Here is a 25,204-nt window from a genome sequence, read left to right as displayed (position 1 = left end):
TAGCAGAACGGGCATATTGGAGCTGCATTATGGTATTGTACGCTACCACTACAACCGATGAGATAGAGAGAGATGTGTTAGCCTTTCTTTCTCTCAGGTATACTTTAGCTATTACGAATAGACGACATCATGGCCGTCATAATGACGCATGCCGAAGAATATAAGCTGCACATTTACTTCGATTCGCTTATCTCTAGTGCTACTGTGGAATCTGCGTAACGTTCAACAGCGTCACAACCGCACTTCAACAATAACCGTCTTCGCAGACATACAACCTAGCATGTGCACGTCTTAAAGGTGTTTGTACAAACAAGTCTTGAGTGATTGGTATTAATTGTTTGCGAACGTGGCGAGCTTACGGCAAACAGTGGTGTCACATCCATAACAGAGTTCACGTACACCACAGAGGTGTGTTTCAAGAAGGTGCCTCGAGAAAGGATGAATTATCAGAATAGCGTTACTACTGAGAAGCAACTATAGTATTTGCACAAACTGAACCCTCCCTGAATCAGGTAATGGAATTTCTGGGGCAGCGTCAGCAAGGAACCACTCAATGAAAAATGTGGTCTCCGTGTGTGATTCTGCGCCTAGCTAGCTCACTGGCTGGCTTTCTGTTTATCTTGGTGCGGCCACAGAACCCGCGCCCTCTTGTCTTTCCTAGAAACGGCAGTTTCTGATAGCGGCTTGACCTCAGAGACAGGCACCATCTGCTGATCTGGACCACGGCTTTCTAGACTTCGTTTTTTTTTTGTTCATTTCCCACACTTTTAATGAGGTTAAAAGAGCGGCTGAGATAGATAAGCCTGTACGCTTTCAGACGTAAAATGCTTGACGCATTAATAAATTCTCGTACTGCTTAGTAGTAAACAGCCGCTTTTAACAGCGAGGCTGATTAGTAAATATTTCCTTGTCCAAAGAACGAGTAGGCTATCGTCGTGACAAACAGTAATGTGCCACAGAAATTGGCTAAATATCACTACTCATCATTGCTCCTCTAAAAATAAAGAAGGTTGCAGCTAGCCCAGCAAACGTACCACAGAAATGTGTGTGCCCTGTCGGGAAACTATCGTCATCGTATACGGATGTGGGCCACAAAAAAATGGGGTCGATGACCCAATGTCTGCGGGAATGCGCATGTGTGCTCGCTGTGCTACAAACAGCGACGAGTCCCCGAAATTCGGTCCCAATTTTCATCCGCATTCCACTTATACCACTCAAAGCAATCGGACTCCAGCCACAAGTCTCCAGTCACACGTAATATAATAATAATAATAATAATAATAATAATAATAATAATAATAATAATAATAATAATAATAATAATAATAATAATAATAATAATAATAATAATAATAATAATAATAAGTATTATTATTATTATTATTATTATTATTATTATTATTATTATTATTATTATTATTATTATTATTATTATTATTATTATTATTATTATTATTATTATTATTATTATTATTATTATTATTATTATTATTATTATTATTATTATTATAACAGTTGGGGTTTAACGTTCCGAAACCACCATGTGATGAAAGACGCCGTAGAGGAGGGCTCCGGAAAATTAGACTACCTGTGGTTCTTTTAACGTGCACCTGAATTAAGGTACACGGGCATAAATCATTCTTGCCTGCATCCAAAATGCAGTCTCCGTGCCTTGGAGTGGATCCACGATCTTCAGGTCTCTGGCGCAGACGTGCACCATAAACACTATAGACCACAGTGGCGGCTATTATCAGTCATAAAATGTTTACCGTACATGCGCACCACGTACAAACGCCTCGGACAAACGGCCTTCTCTGCAGATGCGCAACGACGTGGTGCGATCCTATTTCATCTCCTTTTCATTAAGGGATTGCAAAGAACGGACATGCGCGTGTTTATGACAACATTGCTTCTTTCGAAGACAAGCGGTACCTTCATCAAAAAGTCTAACGCCCGCTCTCTTCGCAAGTTTTTTTTTTTCATTTTTTTTTTCTAGCGGAATAAACGTCTTCTACTGAGCGCAACGAAGCGGCCCAGCTGCTTCTTCCGGTGCATCCTCGCAGCATCGTCGGCCCTTCACAGAAGACGGTGCAGATTCTGCAACGGAGCGCGGAGAAATTGCATCCGCGGCAAGCGTCTTGTTGCAATCTTCGTGCGCGGCGCAACCGCTGCGCATCGCCAGCGAACCGAGCCGGGCAACGAGGGGAGGGGCCGTGTGTGTTTACTCAGCGCTCGCCGAGTCGTCGCCTGCGCGTTCCTCCGGACCATGCGCGCCGAACGCCGTGCTTCTGGCGGCGCTGAAAACCGGGCCCGCCTCCCCGATACTAAATGGCCGCGAACGGGTTGTTGCTGCGCCATTTTCAAACGCCCCGCGTCGACGAAGGGCCGTATTGTAATTCACAACTGCAGCGCGCGTCCAGACATGCTCCGTGTCAGCGCCAGTCGTATACGCAGCTATATTACGACCAAATCCCCCCCCCTCTCCCCGCGGCAATAATAACTTCGATTTTCGGAAGTGTGGGAGGCCAATTAACCTAATGAGGGCCGCGCGTGGTTTCGATGAGTTTGAAAAGTGTTCTCGAAGCTGTTCTGCGACATTATAGTCCTCGTGGAAGCGCCAAGAAAAAAATAAACAAACACACCGGAGAATCGTTTGCTCACTTGAAGGTGATGGAGTGGCGAGGCGGGTAAAAAGAACAGTATACAGGACGAGAGAGAAATAAAGGCATTTACCTAAAAGCAAAGTGATTAGCCATTGTATATTCGCTTGCACACTGTTCCAGCTTGAGGCCTGACGTCCTTTGTACAAAAGACCTCTACGAAACGCTATGTGAGCTCGCGTGCACTATCATTTTATAGAAGGAAACGTGAACAGTGCGGCGCCAACCAATTCTGCAGTTTTGCGTTTTGTTTCGAGTAATTGTTGACAGGATGCGAACGAGAAGTCATATAGAGTCATTCGTGATAAGCGAGACCCATCTAGCACCTGTTTTATTGCCACAAAGGTCGGAGCGCGCCTCAGTGTTGGTGTTTCTTTCCGTTGCACCTGTACATGACTGTACCCGTTATTTGGGCATGTGTGCTATAACTTTGCTAAGTGTGTGAGTGGTGCATCTTTGGAATTACGAGACATTTTCTCCTTGAAGGCGAATGCACACAAGCCTGTACCAATGGGCACGCTCTCCGAAGTGACGTCATGAGCTGAACGGCCGATGAGCTCCGCCTTCGGAGAACACTGCGCAATGTGTAAGCGGAGCTATTTAGTTGCCCAAGAAATCGGCGACCATGTTTTGGTTTGTCTGGACGGGGCATCTCCAAACTTACTAACTTATATCTCACTGCACGTACCATATTGCCCAGCGCCTGAAGAACAAACCAGACGATAAACCGGGCTAATCGTGAAGCTTTCTTTCGGAACAAGAACATTCTGTGCGATCCTATTACTGTCTTCAAGGACATCGTGCCTTCCTTACCCGCTCTATCTGTTCTTCTAAGGAACGAAAAGGAGGCTGAAAAGCACTCAGGTTTCGTTTGCATCCGGCGCGTATTGTCGTTGGTTACAGACCCACACATGGGCGTTGAAAAATATGCGTACCACGTGAGGCACCTGCGTCCTCATTCATTTGTGGAACGCACGCGAAGTCCAGGTGCCTGAAGCCACAAAAGCCTCAGAGAGCTCACGCTATAGTAGTCCTTGAGTGTTTCTGTAACAGCGTCAAACAGCATTTTACCGAGTACGAAGGCGAGCGGAAAGTGAGAGTGTCAAGCGTGTACGCATAGAAAATCGTCGAGCGAGGAAAGGGAATTGAGTGTGGCAAACCGAACAGGCTGGGCTGGTGGTCCAAGGCTTCGAAGCGTTCGTGGAAGACAGAGGCAGCCGAGCGTGCTTCCTGTTGACACGGCCGGTTGGCCCCGGGCGCAATTACCCCGGGATGCTCATCACATGCAATCAACCCGACGACCATGTGTGCGAGAAAAAATAATGTTGTTAAGAACGCAAGTGGATGGCAGCGACACCCAAATTGGGAGTCATAAAGCGCGCACGAAGAGGGATGGAAGTCATGTTACGAGCGAGTCATTAGGCGGGGCCTACTCGCTCGCTCGGGCCGCGCACCACACTTCGGTGTTGAAGGGGTGCGCGAATAAGGCGTGGTGGTATTTGCATCATCTCAGACGACACTGTTTTCAGCCGTTAAGCATGATTTGTCTGGTACTTATTAATAAAGAGGCAAGGTTTAATAAATAACCGCGAAACGACAGTGATCACGCAGAAGTGGCCTGGCAGCGTCAGAGCCAGGGGCTAGAGGAATTCAACGCCGCATTGACATATACGAAACGGGGTTTGTGGATTGCGATTTCATCGTGTGCTAGCATTAGCAAATGCTCTCATCGACGACGTGTCGTGTGGCCATCGACCGTGAGAACAGGCAGCTGGTATACCAACCCCGATCACCGCATCAAGACGCGGCCGCCTCTAAACAACGCGTCCTTTATTTTATTTTGAGGCACTGCTCTAAATATAGGGTGCACACGCGTGTTTACTCTTCGTAATCTGCATTTCTTATTGTTCTTAGCTAAGAGTCCTGGCCTGGTTTTTCTTGACAGAAATTAGAACGTGCGTAAGCGTGCGTGCATGTATATTGAATTATTTCTGTCATTCTCCACTTTCCTTGTTGCCAACGTTGCGAAACTTCTTGAACGCTGCATCCCGCCTCACAGTGAGTGAGTGAGTGAAACAACTTTGCTGGACAAGCCGAAAATATCCGAGAGCGTATCGTGACAAAGCGACGCCTACCCTACGCGGTGACACGCTCGCTGGATTCCGTGCCGACCGGTTGTGCCCTCGCGATGTCCGACGTCAGCGTAGCTCTGACCGACTGGGCTGGCCCACGTCACCTCCTGACGCTGATCTCCGACGACAGCGTAGCTCTGACCTACTGGACTTGCCCTACGCCATCTCCTGATGCCGACAATAGTTCTCGCAAGTGGTGCCCCGTCCTCGGACTCCTGTGAGAGAGAGAGAATAAACTTTATTGGGTTCCAGCATGCGGGATTCCCTCCGGCCGCGCAGGGCGTGGGGTTCACCCTATCTCACGTTACACTAGAAGTCCTAATGTCACGCGGGCCTAGACCTCAAGGCCTTCGTGCCCCGTCGCCGCTCGGGTTACTGAGGGTGTCCCCCTTTCGCCTTTGCAGCGCCAGTGCGACCTCGAGCTGCCGGACGGCCCTTCGCTGGTCTTCTGGGTCCGTAGACCCCACACGCTGTTCTACTTGCGGCGGTAACACCGGACCGTCCGCGCTGTCTGCGTCACATCCCCAGAGTATGTGAGCCAGGGTGGCTCTCGCGCTCGCGCACACACTGCACATTTCACTCACGTAGAGTTCGGGGCACACGTGTCGCGCTAGCGATGGGGTCAGCACAGTCTCGGTTTGGAGCTGGCGCAACCTCACCGCCTCCCACCGGGTAAGATCCCTGTGCGGAGGCGGGAAGCCACGCCGTTGCTCCCTGTACCACGCGAGGATGTCGCCGTAATCGAGCAGCTGCTCCTCGCCTTCTTCTTCGGTCACCGTCGTGTCTTCGGAGGCGGGCGCGGCCGCGGTCCGGCACGTGGCGAGACCACGGGCCGCGGCATCCGCCTCCTCGTTGCGGTTCGGAGATCCTGGTATCAGGTCCCTACCCATGTGAGCCGGGAACCATTTTAGCGTCAGCCTCGACTTGGACTCGTCGCTTGCCAACGCCCTAGCAGCCGCCCTGCACACGGCTCCGCGCGAGAAGCTACGGATGGCCGTCTTGCTGTCACTGAGTATTGTCCGCACGCCCGGGGAGCGCGCCGCCAAGGCTATCGCCATCTCCTCGGCCTGGCTCGCGCTCCGCGTACGCACGCTGCATGACGTGACGATCTTGCCCGTCGTTGCGGCGACCGCCGCCGCCACGTAGGCGTCCTTGTTCTTGACTTTGGCCACGTCCACGTAGACGGCGCCCTCGTCGTTCTGATGTTGCAGCAGCAGCGCCCTGGCTCGCGCCGCTCGTCGTCCCTCGCTTTCGCCGGGACCCATGTTCTTTGGCAGCGGATACACCACCAGTCTTCGCATGGTTGACTCCGTGAGTGGAGACGTTTCGTGGTCTTGTTCCTCGGGGGAGGACAGGCCCACTCGTTCCAGCAGCCGCCTGCCGACCGCGGTGCGGCCCAGGCGCGTCAATTGAGCAGTACGTTGGGCCTCGCCGATCTCCGATCTTCGTCGTCTCAACCTACGAGAGCGCAGTTTGCCCAGAAATTGAACGTCGCCTTTTCGAAAGCGGCTCGCATGCCCAACATGCCTATCGGAGAGCACAAAGTGGTTGTGCGGCCACGTGGCGGCTTGCTGGTAGGGAAGACCGATCCGCTCGAGCTACTTCGGGCTATGGCCGTCGCGGCTAGGATGGAGTCGAACGCCTTCCTTGCGGACATCGTGTGTCCGAACGTAGTGCAGAACATTTTCGTGATCGGCGCGGCCAGCGAAGAACGCCTGGGCGATACGACCGCGTGCGGGAGATCGCAATAGGCGGACGCAACTTCGAGATCTTTGCGTACCGCGTGGCGCCGGAGAACACGGCCAAAGGAGTGGTTGACTACATCTCGCAGGCACACTCTGCGGAGGTGATCCACAACGCTGTGGTGAACGAACGCAACCCAACGGTACTGGCAGCGCAGAGAATAGGAAACTCCAAATCGGTAATCATCCTGTTCGAGGGTAACAAAGTCCCCTCGCACGTTATATTCGGGGGCATGATAGTACGGTGCAGACTGTACAGGCAACACAAAGAAGTGTGTCGCACGTGCGGCAAAGTCGGCCACCGAAAGGATGTCTGCCCTAACCCTAACGCGAAAGTGTGCTTCGCATGTGGAAGATCCAACCCGGGTCCAAACCACGAGAAGGAGTGCAGACCGCGCTGCAAGTTGTGTGGAGGCCCGCACGCTTCGGGCACCGGTAACTGTAAGAATAGGTTCAAGACTCCATTCCTAGTCCGCCAGCGCGAGCAAGAGCGCAAGATGGCGGCCGAAAAGGCGGCAAAATCTGCCGGCCAGGCGATCAAAGTCCGGTTTCCCGAAGAAGAGGAGTTCCCCGAACTCGGCGCACAAACAACACGTCACAAGAGCCGCAGCGCGAGCCGGGGAAAGATCAAGGAGAGTGGGAAGAGCAGTGAACGGAAGAGAAGTACGTCACGCAGCTCAAGGTCGTGGACGACCGTGGCGACCGCGCGCGGCGGCGACGGTGACGCCCCTGGCGGGAATGTCGGGGGCGCCCCTAGCGGCGGCGCGCGGGCGGGTGGTGCGCGCGAAACGAACGGCAGACCGGCCATGCCAGCGGCCAAGCAAGCTTCCCCGCAAGGAGAAAGGATGAAGCAATTGGAGAGCACTATCCAAGTACTTCAGGAAACTATCAAGAAACAGCAGGAGACTATCGACAAGCTCCTGGCTGCACAAGAACGGCTGAAGGCGACTCCCACGTGGACGCTAGGATCGGCACCAAAGCCGGCCAGCTTCACGGCGCTGGGCGCCAAGCCACCGGTCGAGAAGATCACGCTACCAACGGCAACATCATCGCCACCGGCTCCACCGAAAACGCCGACGCCGCCGCGAACGCCGACGTTCAGTCCAACACCACTCAAGCTTCGGAAGCGGGCCCCGGCTCCCCTCACCGACAGCGAGGACGAAAGATTCCAGCAAGAAGAGGACATCACCGACCCGGCGTCGCCATCCAGCGGCGGGTTTGACTACGAAACGAGAATCAGGCAGATAAACGCGCGCCTAGTGAAACACGACAGGGAGATCGGCTCCCTCACCGCACGGGTGGGCGCCCTGGAGATCAAAGTCGAGAGAGGATTTGCTGAGGTAAAGAAAGAATTCGCCGAGGTGAAGCAATCAATCGAGGACCTGAAGAAATTCATAGTGAGCCAATTCAACATGATTGGTAAAGGAGCCCAAATTCAGGTGGAAACCCTACCCAAACATGGATAGACGGCCCCAAGGAGATCGGATAGTGATGTGGCACTGGAACGCTAACGGCTACCGGTGCCGCAAGGCAGTACTTCAACAGCACCTGCGGTCGCTTGATCAGAAGGAGCTTCCCGACGTGATAGCGATCCAGGAAACACACGCTGAAGACCCCAAGATCACCTCGCTGCCGGGTTACCGAGCGTACGCCCGCCCGCCGAGCGCCCGCACCTGTGGGAAAGGCGCCGCGCAGGGCGTGTGCACGTTTGTGAGGAAAGGTATCACGAGCGTAGGCAAGGACGAAATCCTAAACTACAAAGACTCCGCCATCGAAGCCAACGTGACGGAAATCATCATTGCGGGCAAGAAGGGAAGAGGCAAGAACAAGGCTTCGACCACGGTGTACATAGCAAATGTATATAGCAACCCACAGCACGGAAACCAAAGATTCAAGACCCTGTTGCACAAGATCCGCGACGCCGCCCACGGCTCTGGGGCCGCGGCGGTCGTCTGCGGGGACTTTAACGCACCGCACGAGGAACTAGGGTACACTCGCACAACGGTGAAGGGAAAGAGATTACTGGAAGACGCCGAGGAAGCGAGCTTCGAGCTGCTCACCGACCCGGCACAACCAACGCGAATCGGAACGTCGACAGCCAGAGACACCACGCCCGATCTTTCGTTCGTGCATCTGCCGCGAGGCGGGACTGCGCGATGGAAGAACACGGGCTGGAATCTCGGAAGCGACCACTACATCGTCGAAGTCACGATACCGCTCGCCCACGCTCGTGTGGTCGACGGAACGACCAAACGACGTCAGCTCCTCACCGATTGGCACAAGTTCAGGGAAGCCGATCTGGGCGAGGTGGACGACGTGGAGAGATGGTCGGCGAGCCTTGTCTCCGCCGCCAAGGACGCCACGACCGAAGTCGAGGTACCGGAGGAAGCCGATCGGGTGGACCCGCGCCTCGCCCATCTCGTGGAGGCGAGGAGATCGCTACAACGAAGATGGAAAAGACAAAGGCACAACCGAACGCTGCGCAAACGCGTCGCGGCACTCGGGAAGGAAATCGAGCGCTACAGCCGCCAACTGTGTGCCCAGCAATGGTATGCCATGTGTAGCGAAGCGGATGGCCAACTCCATAGGGGAGGCACGTGGGCCCTCCTGCGCCACCTCATGGACGAGACCAAGAGTAAGGAACATCAACGACACCGCATGTCGCAGATCCTCCACGCCGCGGCCAACCAGCTAGGCGAAGCGGAGATGCACAAGCGGCTAAACGACAAGTACCTCCCGGCCACAAACCACGTGGAGCATCCGGAATACGACGGCGCGCCCAACCCGCTGCTCGACCGCGAGATCGAGGAGTGGGAGGTGCGCCAGGCAACGAACGCCCTGAACTGTCGCTCAGCCGCGGGACCGGACAAAGTGACAAACAAGGCTCTGCGTAACATCAGCGACGCTGCAGTCTCGGCCCTGACGAAGTACTTCAACGCCTGCTGGACGAGCGGAAGCCTTCCCAAGCAGTGGAAGACGGCCAAGACGATACTACTGCCCAAGCCCAACAAGCCGCCGGGAATAGAGGGCCTGCGCCCCATCTCGCTCACGTCCTGCGTGGGCAAGGTGTTGGAGCACGTCCTCAACAACCGGTGGCAGCGGTACTTGGAGGAGAACGGTCACTACAACGACTCCATGCTGGGATTCCGGTCTCGCCTGGGGACGCAAGACGCGATGTTGCTGCTGCAACGCGAGGTACTAGAGCCAGCCGGAGGCGTTCCGCAGAAAGACAACCGGGCCATTCTCGGCCTGGACCTGCAGAGCGCCTTCGATAAGGTGGAGCACTCGGCCATCCTTGCCTGCGTGGCAAAGCTCAACATGGGCAAGCGCACGTACGACTACGTAAGATCCTTCCTCACTCGTCGCACGGCGAGGCTAGAGGTGGGAGGCGAACGACTCGAAGAGAGGGAGCTAGGAAGCGTCGGAACCCCACAAGGGTCCGTGATATCCCCGCTTCTATTCAACATCGTGATGATCGCCGTCGCCAAGAGCCTTGACGCGCTCGGACCGAAGATCCGGTACTGCATCTATGCCGATGACGTCACGATATGGGCGACGGGCGGCAGTGACGGCGACATCGAGGCCGGACTGCAGGCAGCGATCGACGCCGTGGAGACCACGCTGAGAGACACGGGGCTGAAGTGCTCGCCACAGAAGTCCCAGTTATTGGTGCTCCCACCACCGGGAAGATGGAGAAAGCGGGCCGCGGAAGAAGCGGAACGCAACATAGTCGTCCGAGCCAGCGACGGCACGCCGGTCCCGCACGTCCAGAGCCTCCGAGTACTAGGCATGTACGTGGACGCCCACCGCACGAACGGGACGGCAGCCAACCACATAGTAACGAAGATCGGGATAGCGACGAGACTCGTCAAGAGGGTCACGTCGAGGTCCCGAGGAATCCGAGAAGCGAGCCTCCTGCGACTGCTGCAGGCCTTTGCAGTTAGCCACGCAGCATACGCGGGGGCCTTTCACAAGTGGACGGAAGCGGAGAGGAAGCGAATCGACGCGGCCATCCGCAAGGCGTATGCGGGTGCCATGGGCCTGCTCAACGGCACCAAGACGACGGCCTTGCTATCTCTGGGAGCGCACAACACGCTCGGACTCCTGTGACCGTGTTTCCATCTTTCCCATCTCTCCTATCCCCTCAATAGTCCTCGCTTGCTGTCCCAGCGCATCTCTCTCTCTCTCTCTCTCTCTCTCTCTCTCTATATATATATATATATATATATATATATATATATATATATATATATATATACTTTTATCATTTTAATCCCTCCTCCCTCCCATCCCCTGTGAGCTACTGTTGAGGTGTCGCACCCTGTTGCAGACAGTTACGGGGCTCACTTTTCTCTTCTTTTCCCTCCTATAGCCACATGTCTACCCTACTCGATGCAGCGAGCCATCACGTACCATGGCGTTTAGGTGGCATTTCCATGCTCGGTGATGCGATAAACAATCGTAAGTTTATAAGTACGACGCTACCCGGGTTAGCTTAGCCTGGGATAAGCTTCCTGTTTTACCTGCGCGCCTTGCGAAGAAGCGCGTGTGCAGGGAGAACATCGCCAATAATTACGTTTGCCGGTTCACGCCCACTACGTGACTAGCACGTAATCGTGTTTGCGGACAGGTTCGCGAACACGTGCAAGAAGAACACGTGCAAGAACACATAACAAAGAAAGGGTGTAGGTTCGCTGTCTCACAGACACGTTCGCTGTCATATAAGCAGTGAATGAGTTAGTGCAAGGCACTCGCCGTGTTTCGTATTGAGGTAAACCGAACAGAGGTAAGTCGCCCCCCCCCCCCTGCTCGTTACTCAATTGAACCGATACATAGACTGAAGAACAATAACGAGATGGAACAAGCAAATGTATTTGATTTCTAACCAGAGCAAATATCCGGATTAATAGCTCACCCTGGAGTGTAAGAGATAAGATTTGACGGATAACAAGGAACAAGCGGGGAGAGGGAAACAGGGTACAAGAGCATAAAGCCGCTGTAAATAGCACACGGCAACCTTTGCAAGTGCGCTGGGCCTTTGCACAATTCGCTTTTTTTTTATCGCACAAAACGAACAAGCATGAAGGAGAGCGACGAGGAGACAGCATCGTTCTTTTCGGTTTTCTCGTTAAGAAAACAGAAATAGAGCATGAATTAGCAACATGACCAAGTATACAAGCTTTCATGCCGGTCTGTTCATCGTAAAAACTGCAGAACGCATTCGCGACTCGGTGCTCCAGTTAAGCTGAGGAAGCAAACGGGGCGTACGCCACGCTTGTCTGTTTTAAGGCACCGCTATCATACTACGGAGTCGTCTCTTTTTAACGGGACTTTTTATTTCCTTGGTCGTTACATTTGCATGTGTCAGCGTACGTTGTCATCCATACACCCCTACATCAAAGACCTGAATCACAATGCAGAATATCAGATTTATTACACACATGTGTCATATGCCAAATACTGAAGCTCATTATCTAAGAGGGCAACCAATAGTTTGCTCACGTAGTTGCCAGGTTCCCGCACCATTTCCTCTGCTCCAATAATGTGTGTAATGCGTGCATGTGTGTAATGAATGATATTCTGATTGTGTATGAAATTTGTCGTTTGTTGAAATGCTAACTCTTCTTTTTTTCTTTTCCTGTTTGTTTTATATAAATGCACTGTGTTATAAATAAACCTTAAGTTGATAGTCTGCGCTGGTCCTTCTCTTTTTCCGTTCGTATTTTCTACCGTGCAGTATACTTCGTTCATCAAGGCTCAAAGTTAGTTAAAAATGGTGTATAGTGTTTTTCTTTATTTATTTTTCTACAAATATTCATTTTCGTTAAGATCTGATTTTTGCAGAGCACTAAAATTTTTCACTAATGCACCTACAATGCTTCACACAAGCGAATCTAAAATAGGTGTTGTACGACAAAAATTATAGTTGTTTTATTTCCTTACGTACGTCGGTGTAAAAAACTGCCACTTATGAGTGTGTTTTAACATTAAAAAACACAAATGTGTCTAGGCTACTGATTCTAGCTCCAGTCATTTTAATACCGCAGAGTCACACATGTGAGAAACTTTCTTGAGGCTTGATAGTTTCCGAGAAAAAAGTGCACAAACTCCAAAGATGTTATGAGAAAAAAGCAGAAGTTAAGTAAAAATACAAACGCATTTCATGTCAATATGTCAAAGAAAAACATCTAGAAATAACTTTCGAAACCACGAGTGCCTAAACGTGTTATTTTTTTCTGAAAGACAATAACATTCTCTATCAGGTGACTGCTACATCTTGAAACTAAATTTCCGGCCAAGAGAAGCCTCATTGCACCTTAACGAAGTGATGACCGCGCTACAAACAGTTCGTAGAATCGAGAAAAGAATGTGCCAGTCCTTCAAAATGTAATGAAGCTGTAATGTATCTCATTTCGAGAGTAATTACAGTGCAAGGAAAGACACAAAACAACGAGACTAGCGAGGACGAGCGTTTTCTCGTGTCTTCCCTCGCGCTATAACACACTCGAAATGTAATGCCAGCTAGCCCGTACATACACTTTGCTACAGTGTAATACAGCGACGCCAGAAAACTACCGCCGCGTTCTATTTTCCGCTAACACACACGCCCGCACGAGTGGAAAGTCATCGAGAAAAGCTCCAACATGAAGCCTCCCACGTCCGCGGCCACTGTCGACACATGTGAGGCATACATATGTGGTCACATGAGTCTATGACGAGCTGTCGATAAGCAAAGACGAGGGAAGAATGAGCGTAGTGACTGCGTGAGGGGAGCGAGGAATGGTTTCACGAGAAGATCAGCGTCATCCTTCGCAACAACTATTTAATAACAAAAGCAACGACCATGGCCGCTCTTGTGGAAACATTTACTTGGACAACAACCAACTACCACACATCAGTGGCATTTTGGTACGTGAAAGCGCTGCCGATTGTTCCATCAGTTGTTCCTTGCATGAGCTCGGCGTGCAGCCTCGTTCAAACAAAATAAGAAAAACTACTGTTGTGACCAGGGTGGCTAGATGTCATAACACGAAAACGTTACAGCACACACTTTAAGAGAAAGCCGTCCTTGTCAAAATTAGGGGGACAAAATCACTGCATATCGGGCTTATTTCCGGAATAACTTGCTTAAATCGCTTCTAGCACCAGTATAACTTCAATAGTTAGAGTTCATGGCAGCATTGTACCCTATCAGTACCTTCCGGGCTACACAAATTTTTTCGTTGGAACAGGAAGTTCATAAAATCAGGGTTCCTTAGATCAAGTCTTAACTACATATGACACAACATACACCTTTCTGCATAGTGATCTAGTGCAACATATATAAGCATTTACGTTTAATTAACAATTTCCTTTTCGTAATCTCAGTCAATAAAAAGAGGCATGCGTAGCTGCGTGTGTGCAGTTTGATCCTTAAACTTAAGAATCGCAACGATAGGTCAAGATAGATACACACGGTAGTGCCGTAACGCCTGATTTTGGGATGCTTCACGCATTCATAGACTTGAAGAATCAGCAGCTAAATGTGGGAAGATTACGAGAGAAGGCAAAGCACGGCTTCCCGTTTACTATGTAGGGCCACTGAAGCTCGGAGACACGTACTTCACCAAGCTCGCGGAGCCGTTTATAACGGCTTCAATAAGAGACCGAAGCACAGTAGCAGCTTCCAGGCCTTCCACGGGCAATTAGTTGGGAACCGGCGCTGTGCTCGACGCTGCCGATGTTACTGCGTGTTCAGAGAGTATATAGCTGTGGCTTCGACTGCGCCTTGGGCTCTTGCTCTGGCCGCAGCTTTTGCGGTGCAAGGAAAGCCTCTGTATCCGTGTGCTACGTCGCGTTTTTAACCTAAGAGCAAGACTCAGATGCATTTGCTCAAGGGAACGAAACTAGACGTCACCTGATCTCAAGTACACGACGCACAGTGGTCTCAGCGTTTGCTGGAGTCCGACGCGGCGTAAGGAGCGTTTATTTCCCACGACAGGAACAGTGTCCTGCGAGACGAATGAATAGACGAAAACCATATCTTTGAATATCCTGCTTTCCTTCTGCACCTCAGGGTAGTCATTCGTGTAAGCGTCATGGCGAAAACCGAGGCAACCGGGAAGTATGTAGCGAACGTGATCGCGCACGGTTTGTCTGCAGTTCGGGGTTCGGCGAATCGTGGGCAGACTGTCGTGTTCTCGCACTCAACGGTCTGTATCATTCACACATTTACACATTAGCGCATATAACTTACGTGCCCCGCTCGAGTTGATCCAGCTTCTGTAAAATAAGGCAGGCGTGAACTTTCGTTTTCATATGTAATGTAAATGTAGGCTGCGTTCGGCATCGCGTCCGAACGTATATCTCACGGCTACTCTGACAAGCGCTAATGACCTTGTCGGGTATGTTTACACGTTGTGTGCACATATGCTACTATACGCATACACTATATACTATAAGCATACATGAACGCACGGATTATCTTAAAGGGGAGTCTGACCCCCTCAGCCCTTGACGTAATATCTATACGCCACGATGCAGTGGAACACACTTCGTTGTACTTCCACATCCCTTTTATTGGACTTGTGCAATATTTCAGCATTCGCCTATATCCGACGTTGTACGTCGACTGCCTTGCATAAACAGCTGCTTCAGCAGCATCAGCGCCAGTCGCACGCACCTTAAAGCCAAGGCTTGCTCTCACTTACTCCTAGCTTAATGAGGTCCCCTTTGACGCCCGCCATTACCACGCCCCTTGCAATGTTTTTGCCGTTCTCACCGTACGCTATAGCTGAATAATTCAACGCCTGTCTGGTCGCTTCTTTCTATGTTCTTTTTGTTATTGTAGAAGCTTCACTGACTTCGCTTGCTTGCTACACTGGTTTACGTCGTTGTCAGGCGTCAGTGGCATGTCTGCTTTTACAGCGAGAATGTGATTCGGTGCCGAGAAGCTAACCTTAGCGGTATGGGCAAGCGGGCGCGGAACTACATTCTTTTACCTTGTAATACAGAGAATGCGCCTATCTTACAAAAAGAAAAGATTACAGTTCAGTGACAGAGAACTGCTAAATCATTTCGTGAATTGTATCACTTTTTCGAGGAAAGCAACTTCGATATTATTTTATGTAAAATTAACGAGCTTTTGTCTTCGTGTCCAGCAGATACCTGGTAAAAAATTCTGAATCAATAAGAAGCAATAAATTCCGCCTCCAGTATTGTAATTGAGGACATTAAAACCAAGCGAGTCTCCCCAAATGCACCTTTCGGCGTGATGTTGAAAACCTCGTGTCGCAGATAATGTGTTGTCGGTGTCGGCGGCGTTGGTTGTGAGCGAAAAATTTATTTTCATTAACTTGATAAATATTTCGATATTTATCGAGTCATAAAGTGAGTGGTAATAACGTTACGCACGTTATGTCGTGTCGTGCATGGTATACATGCCATGAAATACATCCGACAAACATCAAAATTGTCGTGAGATAACATGTGCGCATAACTCATAATGCTCGTATGTGTAATATGTCATACGTGGCATTCACGCTGTGGCATACGTGACAAGATGCCACCATGATGTCATCTGGATCATTTGACTGCCTTGATTACCTTGCTACATGTCAGAATGTGTTCTACATGTCACGCGTGCATGACAACAATGAATGAAAGCTCACAGCATGATTGATTATTCATGTCGTGCATCGTATCTGCCTCGCTATATTACACAATTGACATGACGAAAACGCCATGAAGCCGCTGTGTTCGTTTCATTAGGATGGTGCGCACCCGAATGTGATTACATGCATTACAAAACTTCAAGTTATGAATGCAATGCCGTGACATAACCGAGTGACATGATCGCAAGCTGTCATTGTAGTCACCTACCATATATGAACATGCTCGACCGGCCACCAATTGACATCACATGCTGGATGGTATTTTCATGTGTTCTCATAAAAAAAAGCCAACGCTGGGGATTTCCTGGTGTAGAACGAACGCTGGTAAGCCACTTTTCGGTTAGCGTAGTGTAATGGTTCCCAGTATTGACGAACTGTTCACTAGCATTAGCTGTTGTCCGCTAAGTGTAGGCTAGTGTTGGCCGACTGTTGGTTGCCCTATTCATCCTTTCTCCATCATCCATTAACATAATCCACCATTTTGATGCAACGTATTTCATCGTAGCGCTGGGTATTGTCGCGGACATGGTGAAGACAATGTGGGTGTTGGGTCCCTCACCGAATGCAGTACTATTCCGGTTGTCAATATCTCTTTTTTTACGTCGCATCGAGACCACACATCGGGTACTGCGTCGAACAACATACGTCAAATCAGGTTGAGCTTCAGATCGCTCCACCGGAGAATAGCTTCGGAAACGACGTCGGTCGACCAAGTCTGCGCTGTCAGGCGAGAGTTCCACGGTGTATCTAAAGCACACGCCGGTCGGTGAAAGGCGAGGTGGGGAAGGGGGTATTGCTGTTCGGTCGTCCGCAGCATTCATTCGGCCGCGTAATAAAGAAGCAAAGGCGGTAGGAGCCGCTGACTAATGGTGCCGGCCGCCCTTTTCCGCGTCACCGAAGCGTGAGCTGCGGGCTGCTACAAATGGCGTTGCTCTTTCTGTCTTGGCCCCGTGCTCAAAACAACAACGCCCTTTCATTCACAACGTCACCTCCTAAGGCGCGTGTTCTCCTCCCGTGCTGGTGTCCTCTCTACCCCCTCCCTCTCGTGTTCGTCCTATTAGCGGGCACCCTGCGGTCGCGCTGTACTGTCGCTGTTTGGCACCGGACCAATCGAGGCGAGAACGTCATTCGTCACAGCGGCGAGCGCACCGTACACTTGTACACTTCAAGTCTTCTTCGTCTCCCTTACTTTATCGCTTATCCTTTTGCCCCGCATCTTTGCCGGTGTGCGCTACAGTGCTTTGCGTTGCCAAGAAGGAAGGGGGAGGGGGGGGGGGTTAGGACGATCGATTCTATCTGAAAATTTAGTAATCTTGTTTGCATATATATATATATATATATATATATATATATATATATATATATATATATATATATATATATATATATAGTCGGTCTTCTACTCATCCGCTCATCTGTTTCGTCTGCTTTGAAGTGAAGACAGCATCGGCTCTGTCCTAGTAGTTTGAATACACTAGTTTGCTTGGGCTTAATTAACTTATCACTGAACAGTTTTTGTCTTCATTACTAAGGTGTCATATAAAACGGCAATAATTACCTCAGGTGCAATTAGCATGGTTATAATTAGTATTGAGCGACTTACCGTAACCCTAATTAGTATTATCCTAATTATTACATTAGTAAGGTCTCATAAGCATGTTCTCCCTTAGCGTGCTCATGAATAACGTCGCGTAAATTAGCATGGCTTGTGAACACGCGAACTAGCATGCTTTACTTACACGATCCTAGCTTTACATGGCTTCATTAGCATAGTCATATTAAAATTTGGCATAGTTACCTCGGTCCTACCTTGACTTGGCCTAATAAGCTTGGTCATGTCCTGGCCTAACTAGCCAAGTATATTACCCAGCCAAATAGCTAATTAGCCAGCCACACGTGCTTGGTTGCTAGCCGACGATGAATACAACGAAGAGGGCGTGCACCGGCCGAGCCACGCGCTAGAATGTACAGGCCGACCATCATGATAAAGACGTGGCTTCGGGTTTAGCTGTAGTCACAATGCTGTAAGAAGCTTTGCCGGAACTAATCTCAGAGGTTATCGTGCTTATTATTCTAAAGCAGGCTTTATGCCGGCAATAAAGACTTCAATATGAATTTAAACAGCGCGATCACCTTTCAAAAATATCACCAGGATAAGTTTGCGACACCTTTATTGCATGGGTGCACTTCCGCACTCAGTAGAATTTCTAAGTGGAATTTCTTAACTGGAATTTCTGCGCCTGACGTGACGGATTTCAAATTGTATCTTTTTGGAAAGTCGGTGAAACCGAAGTTTTGAGATTTCCTATAAACTCCATTACTTAGGCCTATGTCACACTCAGGGGAATGCGTGCATTATTTTTACCAATTAGGGACGGAGTAGGCCCTGCTATGCGCCATCGAAATCACGGACTTCACGGCGTTTCGTGAGAGCTGTTCACAGTGTCATCTCCTCCTGCATTTTCTGTCTGCACGTTTTTCTCTTTTACATTAGGTGATTTCTCGTGTGAAGCATGGTAATTGTGAAACAGTAATTTAGTAATACGAGAAAAATAGTGTGTGTCTTCAGTGTCCCTCTATAGGGCTCCACTCTTAATAACGTATTTCATACTCTCCTTGGATTGATCGTTGACTCACGTTATGGTTGGGCTGTATACGAAGGAATAAGGTAGAAGCACTTTCGGAGATTAGCATGCGGCGCCGCGAACTGCCGCTTACTAGGAGTAGCGTGAGAAGGGACGCCAGACTAGGCGGCGCGCGTCGTTAAAGCGAGCGTTCTTAAAGCACCGTACGTTCGTCAGCCCCGCGGGAGGCCGCGGGAAAATCGATAGGCCGGGAAATATTGCAACCCGGCTGTTCGTTTGTCTGTATATCGAGCTTCTCATACATAGCGGAGGAAAGCCTCGGCGTTGCTGTAGATCAAACTCGAGTCGCGTTTGATGGAACGGCGTACTGGAATGGGAGAGCGAGAAGCAGCGAGGGACGGTGGCAGTAGAGAACAATCGAGCGTTGAAAGCGTTATGGCAAGCACAAAGACCGCTTTTTTTTTGGGGGGGGGGGGGGGGCGGAGTTTTGTTCTATCGGTCACAAAGTAATGCACCATTAGCGAGAGGCGTTTAAGTGCGGATTGCATGCAAAAGCATGCAACACTTTTAAGTAATGAAAAATGCCAATATTAATGAAAAAATATACTAAAGCCAGTTATGCGCCTGCGAAATATGGGTGATCATCGGAGGTGGCAAGCGAGGGGTGTCACTTGGCCAACGCAGTTGTTTCTTCGCCTTCTTTATTTCATATTTCTTTCTTCACGTTTTCTTCTTCCTTCTTTCACATTTTTCTTTATCTCTTTCTATAATGTCCCCTCTCCTGCTTTTCCTCCTCCTTTTCTGGTCACTTTCCCATTATCCTCCTCACCATCTATCACTTTATACTCACCCTCGCCCTCTATACTGTCCCATGTATCGCTACAATATGCTAAAAAGTTGCTAGGGAAATTTTAGTAATATTATTAATAATATTAATTAGATTAGTAGTAGTAGTAGTAGTAGTAGTAGTAGTAGTAGTAGTAGTAGTAGTAGTAGTAGTAGTAGTAGTAGTAGTAGTAGTAGTAGTGCATCATAGTTGTTGTGGTTGAGGTGAACTGGAGAGAGAGAGAGAGATTAGAAGAAGGAAGAGGAGAAAAAGGAGAAGCAGAGAACAATGGTATCTACGTTGCAGGTGCAGCTAGGCTTTTGGAGCAAGCATGCATTTAAGCGCAGCCATCTCTAAATGGTAACATCGTCGTTCAGTAGGCGTAATCCAACGAAGAACCAAGAAAAGAGGACATGAATTGGTCGAAGGGTCTCTTCTTTGTTAGACGCAACTTCATGAATAAGACCGATAATTAAGCCAAAGAAAGAGTATAGGACATTACTGGTCGCTCTTAAACTTTGGTGTATAGTATAACAATTACACATTGAGATAAAGCAAATGGAAAAGCAGGTGCTGTATTGTCCACTTGACTCGTTTCAATTCATGTCATATGCACTACGAGAAGTAGCCCTCGACTTTCCTTTTATTAATTTTTTCTTTCAAGTTTGGACTCGCCACGTATATGACTCTCCTTAGGCATGCACGTGAGCTCTCTTCGGAGGTCATTATACTCTCTTCAAAGAGTCGTGGTTCTCAAAAAGACAGTTAACGTGTATATTAAAAATGGCCACACACGTGGCAAGCAGGGCTCTCGGAAAAGAGTACTCACTTCTTAGAGCGTAGTGTCACTCAACGATTAAAAACAAATTATGTGCTCTATGCCTTCTTCAGCTTGATTGTCTGCTGCATGAATGAACTAAACGAATAGTACTGCCGGCTTGAGCGTCTGAAAATGAACTCTACGTCAGCCAGAGGCGTTTCGTGCCCACGTTATTTTGACGCCACGACGCACGAAATTTGGAAATCATTCGCGTCAAAGCCCGAGCTGTTAAGAGCCCATGGGTCCTGAATGAAATTGTCGGCCCGCTGACGCGCGTTCGGAAAACATGGATTTGAGAGGTCACTGACGCATCCGCCATTTGGGAACATTGTTATTTATGTAGTTATAGCACTTAGTTCAGAACGCTCGTGAAATGGGGTACCTGCAGACTGGAGGTGACTTCGGCAACAGGATTGGGAGAGCCGGGGAGGGGGGGGGGGGGTAGAACATAGGGATAGAGTATGCACCTTATTAGGGATCGAGTGCGGGACATCGGGATTGAGCCAGAGCTCGCGCCGGGTTCGCGTTAGGCTTTGCACATGCGGGTACAGCGGTAAGCCCCCGTCCGTTCTGTGAATTGCGATTAAACGGTGCTCACCGTTTTCGTGGCCTATTCGCCCGAGGCGATGCGTTGTGCCGCAGTGTGCGACGTGCTCGTAAATAACGGTTTATGCGTCGATCTCATCCGTATGCGAGGGCATTCGAGCGAAGCTGCATGTGACTAGGTGAAACCAAAGTTCGTCTGCACTATAGGTATACGTATAAGAACTACTAACGCGTACGTGCCTCACTGTACTCACCGCTGGCTCAGTAAAAATGAAGAAAACACACGGGCGGCAAGTGGCAAAGAAGATTCTTGGACAGACGAAATCAATAACAGAGAAATTCTTTAATGAAACGTCGGGATTAACCAAGCGATAAACACCGGGGCTGCACGTTTCAGCTAATAATGTATGGGTTAACCATCTGTACGCCGTGCTAGTACGGCGATTTCAGAGCCAGCTGATGTTGACCGACGTCGGCGTAACGGATAGAGCGAACAAGGACGCAAGAGAACACGCGCGGAGTCTGTCGTTGGTACGAACCACTAGCCTCTATAATCTCGCTTTCTTCCTCAATCCCATGCATTGCCCCCCCCCCCCCCCCGGTCGGAGCTCGTGCGCACGCTGGGCTGGCACGTTCACTGCGGCTGGCTTCGCTTGTCACAACGGGGCTGTCGGCGTTTCGCTTGGTTCGGGATGCCTGCAATGCACTCTGTTGCGTGCGTATCACACAAGCGCTCGCAGTCTCTGTGCAATACGTATTTATTTAAAAGTACCCTACAGGCCCCTAAGGCATTGTGTAAAGGGGGTAATAAAAGAAACATTTTGAGCATGTATATTGTACAAGATAAAAAATATACGAGAACAGCATACAAAATGTTATTGTAACCCAAATGAGAATGCATTATGTAATGTCATTGCGTTATTTTCTATACAACAAAAAGAGGCAAACAATACACACTTTCAATCACGACAGCTCCTTTACACAATAATTACTGAACGGATGCGGCACCAGGTGTAATTGCACAAAAATGTGTAAAGAGTGTTACATTATTACAACTGCAGATGGCCAAATCTCCAAACACAGTTGGCGTTGGCCGAACACTAAGCTGGGCTCAGAATTCGCATTATGCACTATCGTAATCGTCGGTGATTTTTTTATATTTTTTTTCAGATAAATGACAACGTGACCAAAAAACTGCGAAGTGGGGCATCATCCACGAGCAGTGATTCAAGAATATACCTGTCATCGTTAATTACGACGGAGCCTTTTGGCAAAGTTTGTTGCAGTGATAGCTCTGCGGCGTTGCGCAGGAAGAAGTAATATTTCCTGCAATCTTTTTTTATATAGAGAAGCGAATAATAATGCAAAGATGACACACGGTGATTGCACGTCAGTATATTGTAGTTTACTTTTATTTTTGCAAGTTTGCTTGGTAAGAATGCGATTGTGATATGACCATTAGGTCGTGTGAGTGTTTGTCCCTCGCTTTCATGATTAAGTTCAAGCCGCTTTTCTGCCTCCTTCCCTATTTCCTGCATGTGCAAGTTCATTTTTGGCTGGATACATTTCCGTGAGGTCAATTATGAGGCTGCATATTAATGTATGGGCCGCATGCACACTAGGTGCGCGAGGCGAAATCGCGCTGACATTAGGTTCCCTTAGTAAACTGCGAATATATGGTATGATATTACCGTACCGTATTTCCGTATCACCATAGTACCATATTATAGTACGGTAGTACCCTATTATACAAAAATGAAGTAATGCGCAATAGCCTTGGCAGAAAACAGCGCTTTGCGATAGATGGAGCAACGCTGGAAGTTGTAAAGAGATATGCCTACTTAGGACAGGTGCTAACCACGGGGTTGAACCATGAGAGGGAAATAACTAGAAGCATGAAGATGGGGTTAATCACGTTCGGCAAGTATTCTCAAATTTGGAATGGTAATCTACCACTAAACCTCAAGAGAACGGTATATAACAGCTGCATCTTGCTGGTGCTTACCTACGGAGCAGAAACCTGAAAGCTTTCAAAGAGGATTCAGCTTAAATTGAGGGCGACGCAGTGAGTGATGGAAATGAAAATGATAGGTGTATCTTTAAGAGACAAGAAGAGAGCAGAGTAGGTCAGGGAACAAGCAGGGGTTAAGAATATCATAGTTGAAATAAAGAAGAGGAAATGGGCATGGGCCATGCACGTAGCGCGTAGGCAGGATAACAAACCGGGGTTAAGGATATCATAGTTGAAATCAAGAAGAAGAAATAAATGGACATGGGCCGGCCATGTAGCACGTAGGTAGGATAATTGCTGGTCATTAAGGGTAACTGACTGGATTCCCAGAGAAGTCAAAGTGACGAAGGGGAGACAGAAAGTTAGGTGGGCCGATGAGATCAAATAAGTTTGCAGGTATAACGTGCCAGCAGAAAGCACAAGACCAAGTTGATTGGCGGATCATGGCAGAGGCATTTGCCCTGCAGTGGGCTTAGTCAGGCTGATGATGATCATGATGATTACCGTACCGCTCCTCCTTTCCTGGTCGTTGACCTTGTACCATTGAAGGCAACCCAACAAGACGATTTCAAAAATTACTATGAAGTTGTCACGCCTCGTCATGGCCAGTCAGTTTAGGCATTGTTAACGAGGAACCTGTCGTCAGGGGGACGCACTGTCACTGCAAATGGAAGAGCGCTACCGCTCTGCCTTACTGTATTTGCGTATAACATCTTCCTTAACTTAATTGCTAAAAGACATTATCATTCATGAGCGCGTAAACGTGTCTGCCTGAATTACGGTGCCTCGAAGTCAGTGCCGTCACCCCCAAGAGCAGGTTGGTGACACCTTTAGTCCAGGAGAGCTCCAACATTGGGTCGAAGTCGTTCACGCGGACGCCAGCTCTTGTTAGGGTGACGTGCAAACTTTTATGATGGGCGCGCCGGAATATTCTCTATATGAGTACTCTTTCATTTATAACGCTTCGCTGTAAAAACAATACAAGGACAACAATGAGCGTAACTAAGGCGTTGAACAATGTCGTGTGTGTGTGTGTGTGTGTGTGTGTGTGTGTGTGTGTGTGTGTGTGTGTGTGTGTGTGTGTGTGTGTGTGTGTGTGTGTGTGTGTGTGTGTGTGTGTGTGTGTGTGTGTGTGTGTGTGTGTGTGTGTGTGTGTGTGTGTGTGTGTGAGAGAGAGAGAGAGAGAGAGAAAGAGAGAGAGAGAGACAGAGAGAGAGAGACAGAGAGAGAGACAGAGAGAGAGCACGTACGTGCCGGTTTTACCGACTTCAAACACCGCTCCTTATTCCGTCGGAACAGAGTTCATACTATCGTGCATAGCGGAACCGCGGAGCATTCGGCTTCGCACCAAACAGAGGTCAAGCAATAAAATTGATCACCGATGTTCATACAGGCTCCATTTTCTGCGCTTATCGATCTCTTGAAACAGGAGCGAGCTTGGTTTGCCACCTCTGCGGGAGACGTCAGCGCCAGACACGAACGCCAGTCTCTGGTTTTCCTGCGCGTGCGTTGAAAAATTCATGAGAGTCTACCTTTTTGTGCGGGTAACAGCGGTGCATATGTAAACGACGTTGTTCGCATTACCTTTGTTGGAATTGGAAAATACGTATTTCCACGCATTGGCGTGTGTACACATCTTTGCCTTTTTTGTTGTTATTTGTAGTTGTTTCATTTCGTTAGTAGGATGAAATACTTCGGGCGTATACGCTGCTCCTATCTCCACTATTTTCATCTACGATACGGTGTCGCAGCAAGGAAAATAGTAATATTCGCTGACGAAAAAAGAGTAAAGAGGAAAGTGTAATCTTCGATGTTAAATAGCTGCTTTTACTTTTACAGGACATCCTGCTGGGTTGCTTGGTGATGTTCAGGGATAAGGATTGACAAGCGCATTGCAAATAAAGAAAAAGGACCATGTAACGAATACATAGGCCATACGGTCAGTACCGCTGCTCTGCGTTTTGGAAAGTACCTTTATATGCTTACCTCATTCCTGAAATGAACAGACGAAATATCGCGGCCGGTTTGTATATATATATACTATTAGTGATCGTGCTTGCGGCAATATCTATCTATCTATCTATCTATCTATCTATCTATCTATCTATCTATCTATCTATCTATCTGCCCGTCCATCTGCCCGTCTGTCTGTCTGTCTGTCTGTCTGTCTGTCTGTCTGTCTGTCTGTCTGTCTGTCTGTCTGTCTGTCTGTCTGTCTGTCCGTCCGTC

The 25,204-nt window shown here is 49.0% G+C and overlaps 1 protein-coding gene across 1 annotated transcript in view; it reads left to right on the top strand.

Annotated features, from left to right (window-relative positions):
- The window catches only part of LOC142785099 (acetylcholinesterase-like), a 92,813-nt gene that overhangs the window by 4,291 nt on the left and 63,318 nt on the right, over positions 1 to 25,204 (top strand). The gene's annotated exons all lie outside the window — the stretch shown is intronic.

Source organism: Rhipicephalus microplus, unplaced genomic scaffold, assembly GCF_043290135.1.
Source record: "Rhipicephalus microplus isolate Deutch F79 unplaced genomic scaffold, USDA_Rmic scaffold_18, whole genome shotgun sequence".
Classification (NCBI taxonomy): Eukaryota; Metazoa; Arthropoda; class Arachnida; order Ixodida; family Ixodidae; genus Rhipicephalus; species Rhipicephalus microplus.
Note: the sequence above shows the minus strand (reverse complement) of the source record. Positions and strands in the feature narration are given on the sequence as shown.